The following is a 13,265-nucleotide window of genomic DNA, read 5'->3' as shown; positions in this document are numbered from 1 at the left end:
TATATATGTGTGTGTGTGTATATATATATCACACACACACACACCCCTTCACTTAATAATTCTACTAAATTCATGATGGAAGTATCTGCTTCCCATATTTGTACATAATTATGAGTGTTCTGTGTTTCTTTCCGTCTTTATAGTGACATATTGGGTTTCTCAACTGGATTTTATGCAAACATATAAACCGATCACTATAACATTATTAAGATTAATTGTTTTCTATTGTTTTTCCAAGTAGACCTTTTAGAACTCAGGAATGGCTTTTACAATATACAGCAATGGATACCAAAAAAGATAACCAGTATACAATGAGAAAATTAAAGTTGTTCAGGGAAAAGTGATCAGCATGCCAAATACCTACTTTTTGCTTTTATTTTTCTTCAATTGAGATATTAGCTAAGTTAAACTCTATGAAAGAATTTATTTGTAAAATAAAAATCTCTAAAGGAAAATCCTGAAATTGGAAACTACATTATATAACCTTTTAACTCCAATATATTCCGTGGTGCTAAGACTTCCGAGCGAGGGGCGGCAGAGGGAGGGTGCGGTGCCACGGTGATTCCCTCTGAGGAAACGGGGACTGGGAGGGAGGAGGAGAGGCCACTGGAGTGAGGTTTCCTGAGTGATAACGGTTCTCCACTGGGTTACAACACATTGGCAAGCTGCCTCAAGTCTTTTCTCTGTCTTGTCCAAAGATAAGCTCAGAGCCCTGGGAAGCAGCTTTGGAGGAATGGAGAAAATTTCAGAAGCTGGTGCTTGTGGGGGTGGGAAGGAAAGGGGGAGAGAAACAGACATAGGCACAAACCAGAGAGCAACAGAAAGCAGGATACACAATTTAACTGGGTTGTTTAGGATGAGGAGTAGCTCAGTAGAGAAGTCACTAGAGGTTGCTGTTTGAATCACGGTAGTTTGTATGTAAACTGCTAATAAATGCTAGTGGAATCAAAGATCACCAGTAAGCAAACATATGAAGGAATTTTCTCAAAAAAAAAAAAAAGAAAACCCACAAAAACAAAAAAACCACTAAGCTCAAGAATAGAAAGCCGTCTGCTCAGTTAGGGTCTTGACAAGTTTACCTTGTCTTTAAAAAGTTTATATTCTTTTTTAAAAAAAGAAGTTAATTTTTCGAGGAAAGTCTTCATCATGCTCTCAAAAACGATCAGTCATCAATCAAACAAATTCTAGAATGCAGAATGACACTACATCAAAAACTAATGATGTACAGTATGGTGACATAACATAATAAAAAAATAAATTAATAAAAATAGAATGCAGAATGGCAGCATAAGATAGTCTCTGGCTGGACTTCTCATTCCTCATTTCTGTTCAAATACCTATTAAAAGAGGTGTATGGGAAAATATCTACATTAACAGAAAAAACTGTGAAGGACAACTAATGACTTCCAATGGCAATTAAGCAAGGATGGATTAAGAAACTCAGCTACTCTTTTCATTCAAACTATTGAGCAAAATCAGCAAGCACAGTGAAAGATTGAGAGGGAGGTCTGAGCTCTGCCCCTCTCACAGCTCCCAGGAAAGGACAAAAATTCCATACTCAGCCAGGTGGTTGTTAAATGAAAGTCATCCTAATAATATTGTTAAAATGTTCTTAATATCCAAAGCAATGTACAGATTCAATGCAATCCCTATAAAAGTACCACTTGAGTTCTTCATAGACCTAGAACAAATAACCCTAAAATTTGTATGAAACCACAAAAGACTATGAATAGCCAAAACAATCTTTTTTTAAAATATTTTATTTATTTATTTGACAGAGACAGAGATCACAAGTAGACAGAGAGGCAAGCAGAGAGGGAAGGGGAAGCAGACTCCCCGCTGAGCAGAGAGCCCGATGCGGGACTCGATCCCAGGACCCTGAGACCATGACCTGAGCCAAAGGCAGAGGCTTAACCCGCTGAGTCACCTAAGCTCCCCTAACCAAAACAATCTTAAGGAAGAACAAAGCAGGAGGTATATCACAACCCTAGACTTCAAGAGATATACAATGATATGGTAATCAAAACAGTGTGGCAGTGGCACACACAAAAAGAAGACAAATAGATAAATGGAACAGAATAGAAAATCCAGAAATAAACCCACAGCTATGTGCTCAATTAATCTATGACAAAGGAGGCAAGAACAAGCAATGGCAAAAGAGTCTCTTCAATGAATCGTGCTGAAAAAATGGAAAAGCTACATACAAAAGAATAAAACTGGACCACTCTCTAACACCATATACAAAAATAAACTTAAAATGGATTAAAAACCTAAATGTGAGATCTGAAACCACAAAACCAAAAAACTCTTGGAAGAAAACATAGGCAGTAATAACTTGGACATAAGCCTTGGCAACATTTTTTTCTAGATTATTTCCCTTGCCTAAGAAGACCTAACAAAAAAAATAAACCATTGGGACTACAAAATAAAAAGCTTCTGCACAGCAAAGGAAACTATCAGCAAAAGTAAAAGGCAACCAACTGAAAGGAAGAAAATCCTTGCAGATCTTATGATCCAGGTGACATGAACTTAGAAAGGTAATGTAACCATACAAAGGCTAAATTTTAAGATGTTGTTGATAAAGAGATCAAAAGCTTGATGAGCTTATGGACCTGATCCTGAAGAGAATTACCAACCCACCTTAAGTACAAATGACTATAGAACAGGAAATTTTCTTTCACTACTTTTGAATCCTCCCTTTTCTTAGGATAGTGCATTGCACATTCATATTTATGTTTCCATAAACACTGCCCAGCACTTGTTGAAAATATACAATTTAAACATCTATTTGTTTGATAAGAGTACCAGTTTTTTTTTTTTAAGATTTTTATTTATTTATTTGACAGAGAGAGATCTTAAGTAGGTAGAGAGGCAGGCAGAGAGAGAGGAGGAAGCAGGCTCCCTGCTGAGCAGAGAGCCCGATGTGGGACTCGATCCCAGGACCCTGAGATCATGACCTGAGCCGAAGGCAGCGGCTTAACCCACTGAGCCACCCAGGCGCCCAAGAGTACCAGTTTTTTAACCAAGAAAAAAACAAGTTGCTTTGGTGAATGTGTATTGGTAATGTACTAAATTCTTAAAGAAAAAAATATATAGATGCAAAACCAAATTTTGTTTCATTTCTCAATAATCACATGGAAAACAGAGAGAATAGTTGGAAGTCTTATTTAGAATGCTTGAACACTGAAAGTCTTGTGCTACAATACAATATAAGAGCTGTGAAAGCAAGGACCTTGTCAGTCTTATTCTCCATTTTACCCCTGGCCGCTAGAAAGGGTGTAGCACAGAAGTAGGATCCAATAAATAAAGTTGAATGAATGAATTAAAGAATAAATTAAAGTTAACAGGCCCAGTCAAAAACTCTGAATTAGGAATGTTTTAAAAATTCTACTAAAAATTACTTTTTTATGTATGCTAAAGGGTCATGGATTTATTATCTTCCTAAACAGTAACAAGAGGCCTGATCTTAATACCAGATTACTTATTTTCTTAACAATTGTCATTATAAACTATTTAAGTTTGGTTGTTCCTAATTATTGGATTATTTTTGGTAAATACTGGTAACCTCCTATATTTAAAGACAGGTGAGTAATTACTCTTTATAGAGTTGCTACCGTGGAGTAACTTATAATGAAAATAAATGTAACATGGAATCCCACCACTCTCACACGTTTATTAGCCAACAGGCACAACACAGTCATACAGTCCATTTTATATGCTTCAATGTAGTTCTTCTATGAGAAGATCATTTGAGGCAAATATTACAATATTAAAAAAGAAATATACAGCTAGTCTTTTATTTTGAGTCAGGCACCAAAAAATTTATGGCTATCTCCTAGACACAGGATTGGATCCAGAATTCTAGCCATGCAGAGCCATTCTGAAAACTTGAGGCACTGCATTCACTAGATCCTTATATAATGTTTAAGTATAGATATAAAAACTCGTGCTACCCAATTTACATGTTTATTTTATTGGTGAAATGAATAGTGTTCATCTAATAAAATATATTGCTTTATTTGAGAGAGAGACCAGAATAGATGAAGCAGCTTTAGTCACGGTCTATGTAATACTGTTTTTCTTTTTTTTTTTTTTAAGATTTTATTTATTTATTTGACAGAGAGATCACAAGTAGGTAGGTAGACAGGCAGGCAGAGAGAGACAGGGAAGCAGGCTCCCTGCTGAGCAGAGCGCCTGATGTGGGGCTTAATCCCAGGATGCTGAGATCATGATCTGAGCTGAAGGCAGAGGCTTATTAACCCACTGAGCCACTCTGGTGCCCACTGTTTCTGTTTTTGTTTTTTTCTACATGTTAACCAACCACACCCAAAGGGAATATTCTTATTGGAATACTTCAAACATTAACTGCCCATCCCCACCCCCCACCAGAGTCTTGCTGGGCCTGCTGGTCTGTAGTAAACTGAGGACACCAGTCTCTCTCCTGCAGACGTGGTTTGATAAAGTTGTCAAGAATAAGGTTTGTTTCAAGAGATAGCAGGTGAAATTTAGAAGAAGACAAGAGGGCAAACTGATTATTATGCTTGGAAATGTTTGTAATTCAGGATAAAATAAGTATATTTTATATTATATATAAATATAATAAATATATATATTATATATAAGTATAGTTTATAAAATAAGAATAATACACCTAACTACAGGATGATAGTTCGTGTCACCAACAGATATATCATTTGTCAGATTGCTTATGCCCACAGAGGGAATAAATGATAGCTTGTGTAGCTCATGCTCATGAAGCCCCAAAGTGTAATATGAAGGTTGGCCTGACAAATTATACTGCATTGTATTGTACTGATCTGTTGCTGGCCTGCAGGCTTCTCAGTAGGTTTGGCATGGACAAGATTATGAAGGCCAAGTCCAAGTGACTGGAGATGAATACCGTGCAGAAAACACTGATTGTCGACCTGGTGCCTTCACCTGCTATTTGGATGCTATTTGGTTTGACAGAACTACTAATGGAAATAAATTTTTGGGGTCTCTCAAAAGAGCTATGGATGGAGGCTTGTCTCTCCCTCACAATACCAAACAATTCCCTGGTTATGATTCAGAAAACAAGGAATTCCATACAGAACCACATCATGGGTCAGAAAGTTGATTATATGTATTACCTAATTGAAGAAGATGAGGATGCTTATAAGAAACAATTCTCTCAAATAAAACTCCAGATATGTAGGAGGAAATGTATAAGAAAGCTCATACTGCTATACTGAAGAACCCAGTCTATGAAAAGAAGCCTAAGAAAGAAGTTAAAAAGAAGAGGTGGAACCATGCCAAAATGTCTCTTGCCCAGAAGAAAGATAAAATAGCATAGAAGAAGGCAAGCTTCCTTGAACTCAGAAGCATCCAATTGAGAAGTAATAAACCAAACCACAATTTTCTATGATGATTTTTCAGATAAAAACAATAGTAACAATTTACTCAGCAAAAAGTGGGGAAAGAAAAAACAAGAAAAAAAAAGAATATATTAAACATTAACTGGTCAACAGTGTGTAAAACAAAACAAAAACAATCTATATATTATATACTGGAGTATTCAAAAATATTATAGACCATAAAATACTGTGGAAATGCATTTAAAAATTTTATCTTTAAATATACAAACTTAGTTAGGTTCTCATATTTTAATGTCCTTGTTCAAACTGTCTTACTTTCCTCTTCTCCCCACTATCTCGGTCATCAACAAATTGATCTTCTTACATGGAGCCTTCCTGGATTACCCTTGTCAGAACTAATTGTTCCTTTCTGAACTTTATACTTGTTATTGATTTATTCTAATTTTGTATTATAGTAAATTATTTTCCTGACTATTAAGTGAGGCAGGGAGTGTACCTTCACTAAATTGAAAAATGATTGCTTAGTAACTCTTATCTAAAAGGTAATTTTCTAGATTTAAACAATTTTAAGTGGGGCAAACAATTCTAAGTGGTGACCAGGGAAGTTAGGCAGTGATAATTCAGCTAGGCCTTGAGATCCACGTTGAACCTTTTCAAGAAGATGTTAATGAACTTGGAAAAAGAAAAGATATAATTAAAACAATGGATGGCATTAAAGGGTGAGATAGATTAGAAATGCAAATGCCTGAGCATGTTTCTGTGTGTAAAATACTTCATGATAAAAAAAAAAGAAGAAGAAGAAGAAGGAGAGGAGGAAATAAGCACACATGGGAGAATAATTCGATCATGGGATAAAGATCACAAAAAGAGGGATCAGGTTTGGAATAAAGTGATTTGGGTGCTTCCTCATTGAATGAGGAAGGGCCCAGCCCTTGCTTTTCAATGCTCAGCAAGTACTTATTGAATGAACACAGAAAGAGCTTCCTTTGATAAGGAGGGTCCAGTCAGAATCAGAGTGAAAATCCATAATATCAAAAATGCTACTAAAAATTCAAATTTATTGAATAGATGAGTGATTTGACAACTGAATTCTTTGCCATTCCCTTTTCTTTAAATGTTTACGTCTTTAATTTCTCCTCTATCCAATCTAGATTTCAGGGTCAACCACTTCAACAAATCTCTTAAAATATCTTCAACTCCCCGTCTTTTGTCCTTTCCCACATGTCATATAGAACTTTGACCCCAGATCAACTTGACTTTCAACTACTCTACCCTACTCCTCAAGTATCCCCAAGATACTAAAAACCACTAGTAAAAGTTATAATCACAATATAATGCGATTTCAGTCACTACAGATTAACTCATGGTCCTCAATGTTAAATAAATGAATATGATAGAATACTGTATTTCTTTTCCCTCTCCAAAACCATTATATTAAGATTTTTATACTATTTTCAAACCTCTTTTCCCACACATAGTCTCAGTAGACATCACATCCAACTCTACAAAGAAAATGGAGGTCATTAGATAGATGCACCTTTGACTTTCCTTTTAATTTTTAAATTGGGGGTGGGAGGAAGTAGCAATGATGAGGAAGAGAAGACACATGTCCACTTCTAGGCAGTCTGACTTCAGGCTCAAAGCTATGTGTCACCTCTAATGTTCCTCAGAGTGGACCTTACTGGCATTTTGGATGAGACCATTGCTCAGGAGCATCGCTTAAGATATATTCAAAGTCTCTGTTTATCCTTATTAATAATTATTTTTGTAGTCTTTTTCTTTTTCACTTTATTGTATATTGTTTCATTAGGTCTGTTCACTATTCTCCCATATTTGTTTTTTTTTTTTTAAGATTTTATTTATTTGACAGACAGAGATTACAAGTAGAGAGGCAGGCAGAGAGAGAAAGGGAAGCAGGCTCTCCACTGAGCAGAGAGCCTGATGTGGGGCTCAATCCCAGGTCCCTGAGATCATGACTTGAGCTGAAGGCAGAGGCTTTAACCCACTGAGCCACGAGACACCCCCCATATTTCAATTTTTTATTCTGTTTTTGTTTCTCTTTATATTGCTTTTGTCTTTATAATGCCTTTATATTTTGCTTCCCTTTATTACTTGAGTCCTGCTACTTCATTTAGTATCTTTTAGTCTTTTAGTATCTTTTTAAGCCTTTGTAACTTTGTGGATCCAGAGAGGGGGAGAGAAAAAGAACAAGAGGGAAAGAAAGGTCTCTGAAAGAATAGAAAGCTGTTTGAATTCTTCTTCTGTTTCCTTGGTTAATTCCTCTTGTGGGGTATTTTCTTCATTTACTTTTCACTTTATTCTTTCCCTTTTTTAAGCCTTTCTGATAGATCCCATGTTGGTTCATTTTTTAAGTTATTCATTATTCATGTATTGGGTGAACTACTTACCAAACCAGAAGTGGGAAACTAAAGGCAGGAACAGAAGGGAGGGCAGTGCGGAAGGAAGTAACGTCAAACACGTTTGCTTGGCTTACTCACCTCCAAAACATTTTTCCAACTCTGTCACTTTATTTTTGTTGGTGTTAAATAAAAACTAAAATAGAGACCACAACTTGAAGGTACCCCTAGACCAAACACTAGACCAAACACTCCCAGTCACATAACCAAAATGTCAAATTGTATTGATTTCCTTGAAATGCTGACTCTGACCTAAAACAAAGCTTAAGCCTTCTACATGTCAGTGTGACCTTAGAGCTTCCTAGATCATCAGCCACAAACCAGTAAGCTCATGCAGGATAGGAAAGGAAAGTAAGTTTCCAGTAACAAATGACTGAAAATAAGAATGTGCTTACTCATTCTTGCTTTATAAACTGAGCTGTACTACTACCAACTTTAGGTTCTGAAGTCTCCCTGTTCAACAACAGTTTCTCATGCAATAAAATATTCATATCAAGTAATGTTTTCTGAATTTTCTTTTGTCATTGGTGACACTGAAAAATATTTCCCTTTCCTTTTCAACATTCAGGAGATATTAGTGGCCTGCTCTTAGCCTCAAGTGACCACTGTTTCTCTCCTTCTTCCACTCTTTTGCCACCTTGACAATCACATTCACAGTGCACTTTTGGAAAAATCCGTTATTTGTGAGCTTTGAAGGATGTAGGCTATCAGTAACCCACTTCATTTCAGATTTCTGAACATTTGTGGTATTATCCTTCAAAATGTAGGGTTGAGGATTGTCATCAATCTCCTTATTTCATTGATAATTGAGTTTTCATTCATTTTTTTCTTTATTGTTTGGAGAAAGTTTTTCAAAAAAGGAAAAAAAAAAAAAAACTGTTGCTACACGATCTTCATCTAAAAGGTCTTTGAAATAGTTTGCCATTAGGAAGTTCAAAACCACACTACTCCAGAAAATCAAATTCAACATCGCTATCTCCTCACAGTGTTACAGTAAATGTGTTACAGTCAACCTCAACAGAACAGAATACCCCATAAAACCTTATGAAACGAGAGGCAAGCAGCACTATTCTACACCCCGTATTTGAACCCTTCCATGAAGCTTATTTTAAGCCTTGTCTCTACCACCATATTCTGACTAGTTTAAGTCTTCTCATTTACAAAATGGGAATCATGATGCCTACCACATACTCTGACTGCAAGGAATAAATAACATGTAAGTAAGTTTTACACTATAAAGCATGTACCTAGTTAACTACCATGAAGACCATGGGAAGCCCACTTTCAGCCCAGGAATTTGGGAAGAGAGTGGCTGCTATCTACGTTATTATTGTTTTTCTCATTAACTTCAATTTTTTTAAGATAATTTCACCTGTTTTGTAAGCATTTTGCTTTAGTATTCCTATTTGTAAAATAACTATTATTACATATTTCAAGATTTCCAATTTGTTTTTATTCCACAAATGGTTTCCTACAATTGGAGTTTAAAAAAAAAAAAAAAATCTGTTTTCTTAGCTTGGTCTTTTGTTCATTCAGTACTTTTTTCCTCCCCTCCACCAAAATTTAGATGGCTGGCCTGAATCAATCCAAAAGATTTCCACTGAAAATAGCTGAGCACATTTCTGTGTAACAAAAATGTTACATACTATTTGTTAAGGTTTTATGCTTAATGGATTGTATTCAACCAGTTGTGTTAATATTTCAGCCTTATTTCCTCTCTACAAAAAACGGCACCATGTCGAGATTTCTGAACATTGTTTTTAGGACGAAGGCAAAGCAGTAAAGATTTGAAAGAATACTGAAACTATGTACAAATACTTGGAAAGCTTCCTATCAAAGAAAATGTGTCATGTTTGTGCATTACAGTAGAAAATATAACACTTACAGATACAGAAGTCATCCAGCTTTAGGTTGATATATTCATCCAGTCCTCAGAACTGGGTTTAATATACTTTTTCCAGCCTGTGTCATTCTATTTTCTCAAAGGATGCTTCTATTGTATTCAGATTGATAGGCTCACTTTCCCAGAGAAGATATGTACTACCTTCATATTCTCAGCGCCCAGAGAGTATCTTATGTACTCTCCCCACTTAACTATGTCATACATACTCTCTAAGACTGAGTATGAAAACCACCCTCTCCATGAACACTTCATTACACTAGTCTTGATGAACACTACCCTTTCACAGAATCAATTTATTTTCTATTAACTCAGTCTTAGAACATCTTCAATAGTGAATTCCTCCTCCTAGATTCCAATATCTGAAGACAGAGTGTACTTGGCATCTAATAAACAATTGTTGAATAAATTAATGAATTGCTGATTTTTATATCAGAAATTAATATTTCTTACACCTATTTAGAGTTAATATATAGCAATGAGGGGGTATTAAAAAGCCAACTAGCACTATCTTATCAGGATTTGAATAATTAGGTCAATACTAATGATAATATTGCTCTTCTAAGTACAGCTTTTAAGTGGTCAATTTCTAAAAGACTCTACCTGGAAGTTATATAATGGGTTATCTGTCCTATGTCTGATCTCCTTCAACAGACCTACATTTAGTCCTCATTACAGTGTATGTACTAGATTTTCTATGCAAGGGTAGCACACTTAGAACCAATAAATGTTAAAATATGAAGGGGTTTTCCAAAGTGTTATTCAACTTTGCTAATTTTAAAATAAGAAAATAAAAGTCTAGGGAGATAAGGTAGTTTTCTCTAATTACATAGATGTACAATGGTTAAATTAGGCTTTTTAAAAAAGTTTTTATTTATTTGAGAGAGAAGAGAGAGAAGGAACAGCGGGAGGGGCAGAGAGAGAAGCAGACTCTGTTGAGCAGAGAACCCAACATGGGGTATGATCCCAGGACTCCAGGACCATGACTTGAGCTGAAGGCAGACACTTAACCAACTAAGCCACCCAGGAACCCCTGGGTGTTTTGATTCTGAAACTAATTATCTGTAGAATATTTTCTGGACCAACTTGGGTGATTTTATGTAGTCTATTTTAATTCTCTCTAACCAATGTACAATTTCTCATTAAAGCACACTTTTATAGCAGACATCTACAAAAGAAAAAAAGAAAGATGCTGTTCAAAACACTGGGTGTTTGAACAAAAGCTGGACATAACGGCAACTGGGAAATCATCTCTAAATCAGACCTTGAGTCTCTTACTGCTCTTCTGTGTTCACTCCACCACGAACGATCCCAGTCGCAGTCAACAGAATCAAACCTGCATTGATGGGCTTTTCTAATTTGGGACTTATATTTTCAGTAGCTCATTTTTTTTCCAAAGACCCAATCTTAACAGCAAAGGTCTAAATATTGTTGTCTTAATTATAGTATCTGACTTAGGGAGAAAGTTTAATGATATTAGAAATCAAGTCCTTAGGTAGATTGTGTCAACTAGTAAAAAGTTATCACTGATCAATCAAACATGTCAAATAAAAATTTAATGATTACTAAACTGCAAATATTTTTGGCTTGATGTTTGCTTCTCTTTACCTCTGGGGGGAAAAACATAAAAATATTAAATATGAGTAAAAATCCCATAAAAGGGGTATCTCCTGATTTACCCACACAAATAAGATGTCCAGGTATGCTGTGATCTCAGTGACTTAGCCTGAGACTTAAATTCCTCCTCTATAACTTAGGATATACAAGGAGCAAACTTCAAAGTTACCTTCCAAATCTAAAATTAAAAACTTTTCTTTTTCTACAAGAAAATGCTCATGTCACTAAAAGTTTGTTCTGGGGGAAATAATGTTAAACTGGCTTTTGGGGGAGGAGGGGGCAAATAAAACACCTGGTATCTAGTGTTTGCTGATTATCATGGTACAAATACTCCCACAATGACCAATTTCAAGCTACCAATGTGAAATCAGTAGATGTAGAGTTAGAAAGAGATGGACACAATCCATCCTCCTGCAGTACAAGCCAATTCCAACACAGTGCTGGCTGAAACTCATTAATAATTATAGTTTTTTTCTGAAAAAAACATATTTTCACACTTTAGGTGTTTCTAACATCATGTTCTGTAGGAATATGCACATAGATTCCTTCATTTGGCATGTGTTATTAACAACATTGATTTTCTCAAAGGTTGACCTAAATTTGCACATCTCATCAATGAATATTTGCTGATCACCTAACATTATGGGCAGTGTGCAAGGCAATACAAGTTAGCAATAAACAAAACAGACAAGAATCCCTGCCCTAGTGGAACTTGAGGTTTATCTCCAAATCACTTAAAGATGCTATGGCAAAACAGAAGACACTGTGTCACTTAGAAATCTCTTAGTTGCGAAACATAAACCAAAATAAAATTCATCTTTTTGTAAGTGAACTTATTAGTTCTTAAAAAAGCAAAATCTGGAACTATACCTGAGGTGAGTCTTCATCCAGTGGCTCAGATTAGTCACCAAGGATGCAGTTGTGTTTGTCTCATCAAGCTGTTTTTTTCGGCTGTACAAGCTTTGTAGGCCAAAGGTGTCCCTTCCTGGTAGCAAAATGGTCACTGTGTTTCAGATCACCAACCTCACATCCAAGAGGAGAAAGAAGGTGCCTTTCAGGAGCTCCTGCACGCCAGAGAAAGAGTCTCTATTTTAGCAAAAGCCCCAGAACATACCACCTTACTTTTTATTCGATTATTTTCCCATCTCTAAGAAAATCTCTTTGGCCAAGAGGGTAAGATCTGTTGAGTCACTGAAGCCCATGACATTTCACCCTTGGAGTCAGAGTTGGGCCTCCTGTCAACTCAAATCTCATGCATCAAAAGGAAGAAACAGTTGTTTAAAACAAATGTTATTTTAAAAGAAAAAACTGGGGTGCCTGTGTGGCTCAGGGGGTTAAGCCTCTGCCTTCGGCTCAGGTCATGATCTCAGAGTCCTGGGATCGAGTCCCGCATCTGGCTCTCTGCTAGGCAGGGAGCCTGCTTCCTCCTCTCTCTCTCTCTCTGCCTGCCTCTCTGCTGACTTGCAATCTCTCTCTGTCAAAAAAAAAAAAAAAATCTTTAATAAGTAAATAAATAAAAGAAAAAAACTCACAATAAAAAGATGCTAGACAGTAAAAACAGCAAGTATCCATTACTGGTACTCTCAGAGCCTAAAGTGTGAATTATCATACTGTCAGAAAAACGAGGAGAGCCTATATGGTTTCTATGTCTCTGGCCACTTACAAAAAAGGACTGCCTCTGCGCTTATGGTCTAATAAGGAATCTCAGACATGGTCAAACTTAGTACTTTAAAAAGTACTAACTGAAGATTAGGACATTTGCAATTAATTATAATTAACACAGCTACCCCAGTTAGTCCAATGGAAAAACAGGGTAGATACTTAGGGATCAAAGAGTCTCCCTTTCACATTTTATTAATTTTTTTTAACATTTTATTTACTTATTTGACAGAGAGAGTTGGGGAGGGAATAAGCAGGGGGAGCGGCAGGCAGAGGGAGAGGAAGAAGCAGGCTCCCTGTCGAGCAAGAGCCTGATGT

The 13,265-nt window shown here is 36.2% G+C and overlaps 1 pseudogene; it reads left to right on the top strand.

Annotated features, from left to right (window-relative positions):
• Window positions 1–4,647: 4,647 nt before the first annotated feature.
• LOC131820673 (large ribosomal subunit protein uL18-like) lies at window positions 4,648–5,404 on the top strand (annotated as a pseudogene).
• The last annotated feature ends 7,861 nt before the right edge of the window (window positions 5,405–13,265 follow it).

Source organism: Mustela lutreola, chromosome 18, assembly GCF_030435805.1.
Source record: "Mustela lutreola isolate mMusLut2 chromosome 18, mMusLut2.pri, whole genome shotgun sequence".
Taxonomy (NCBI): domain Eukaryota; kingdom Metazoa; phylum Chordata; class Mammalia; order Carnivora; family Mustelidae; genus Mustela; species Mustela lutreola.
This window is presented reverse-complemented; position numbering and strand designations above follow the sequence as displayed.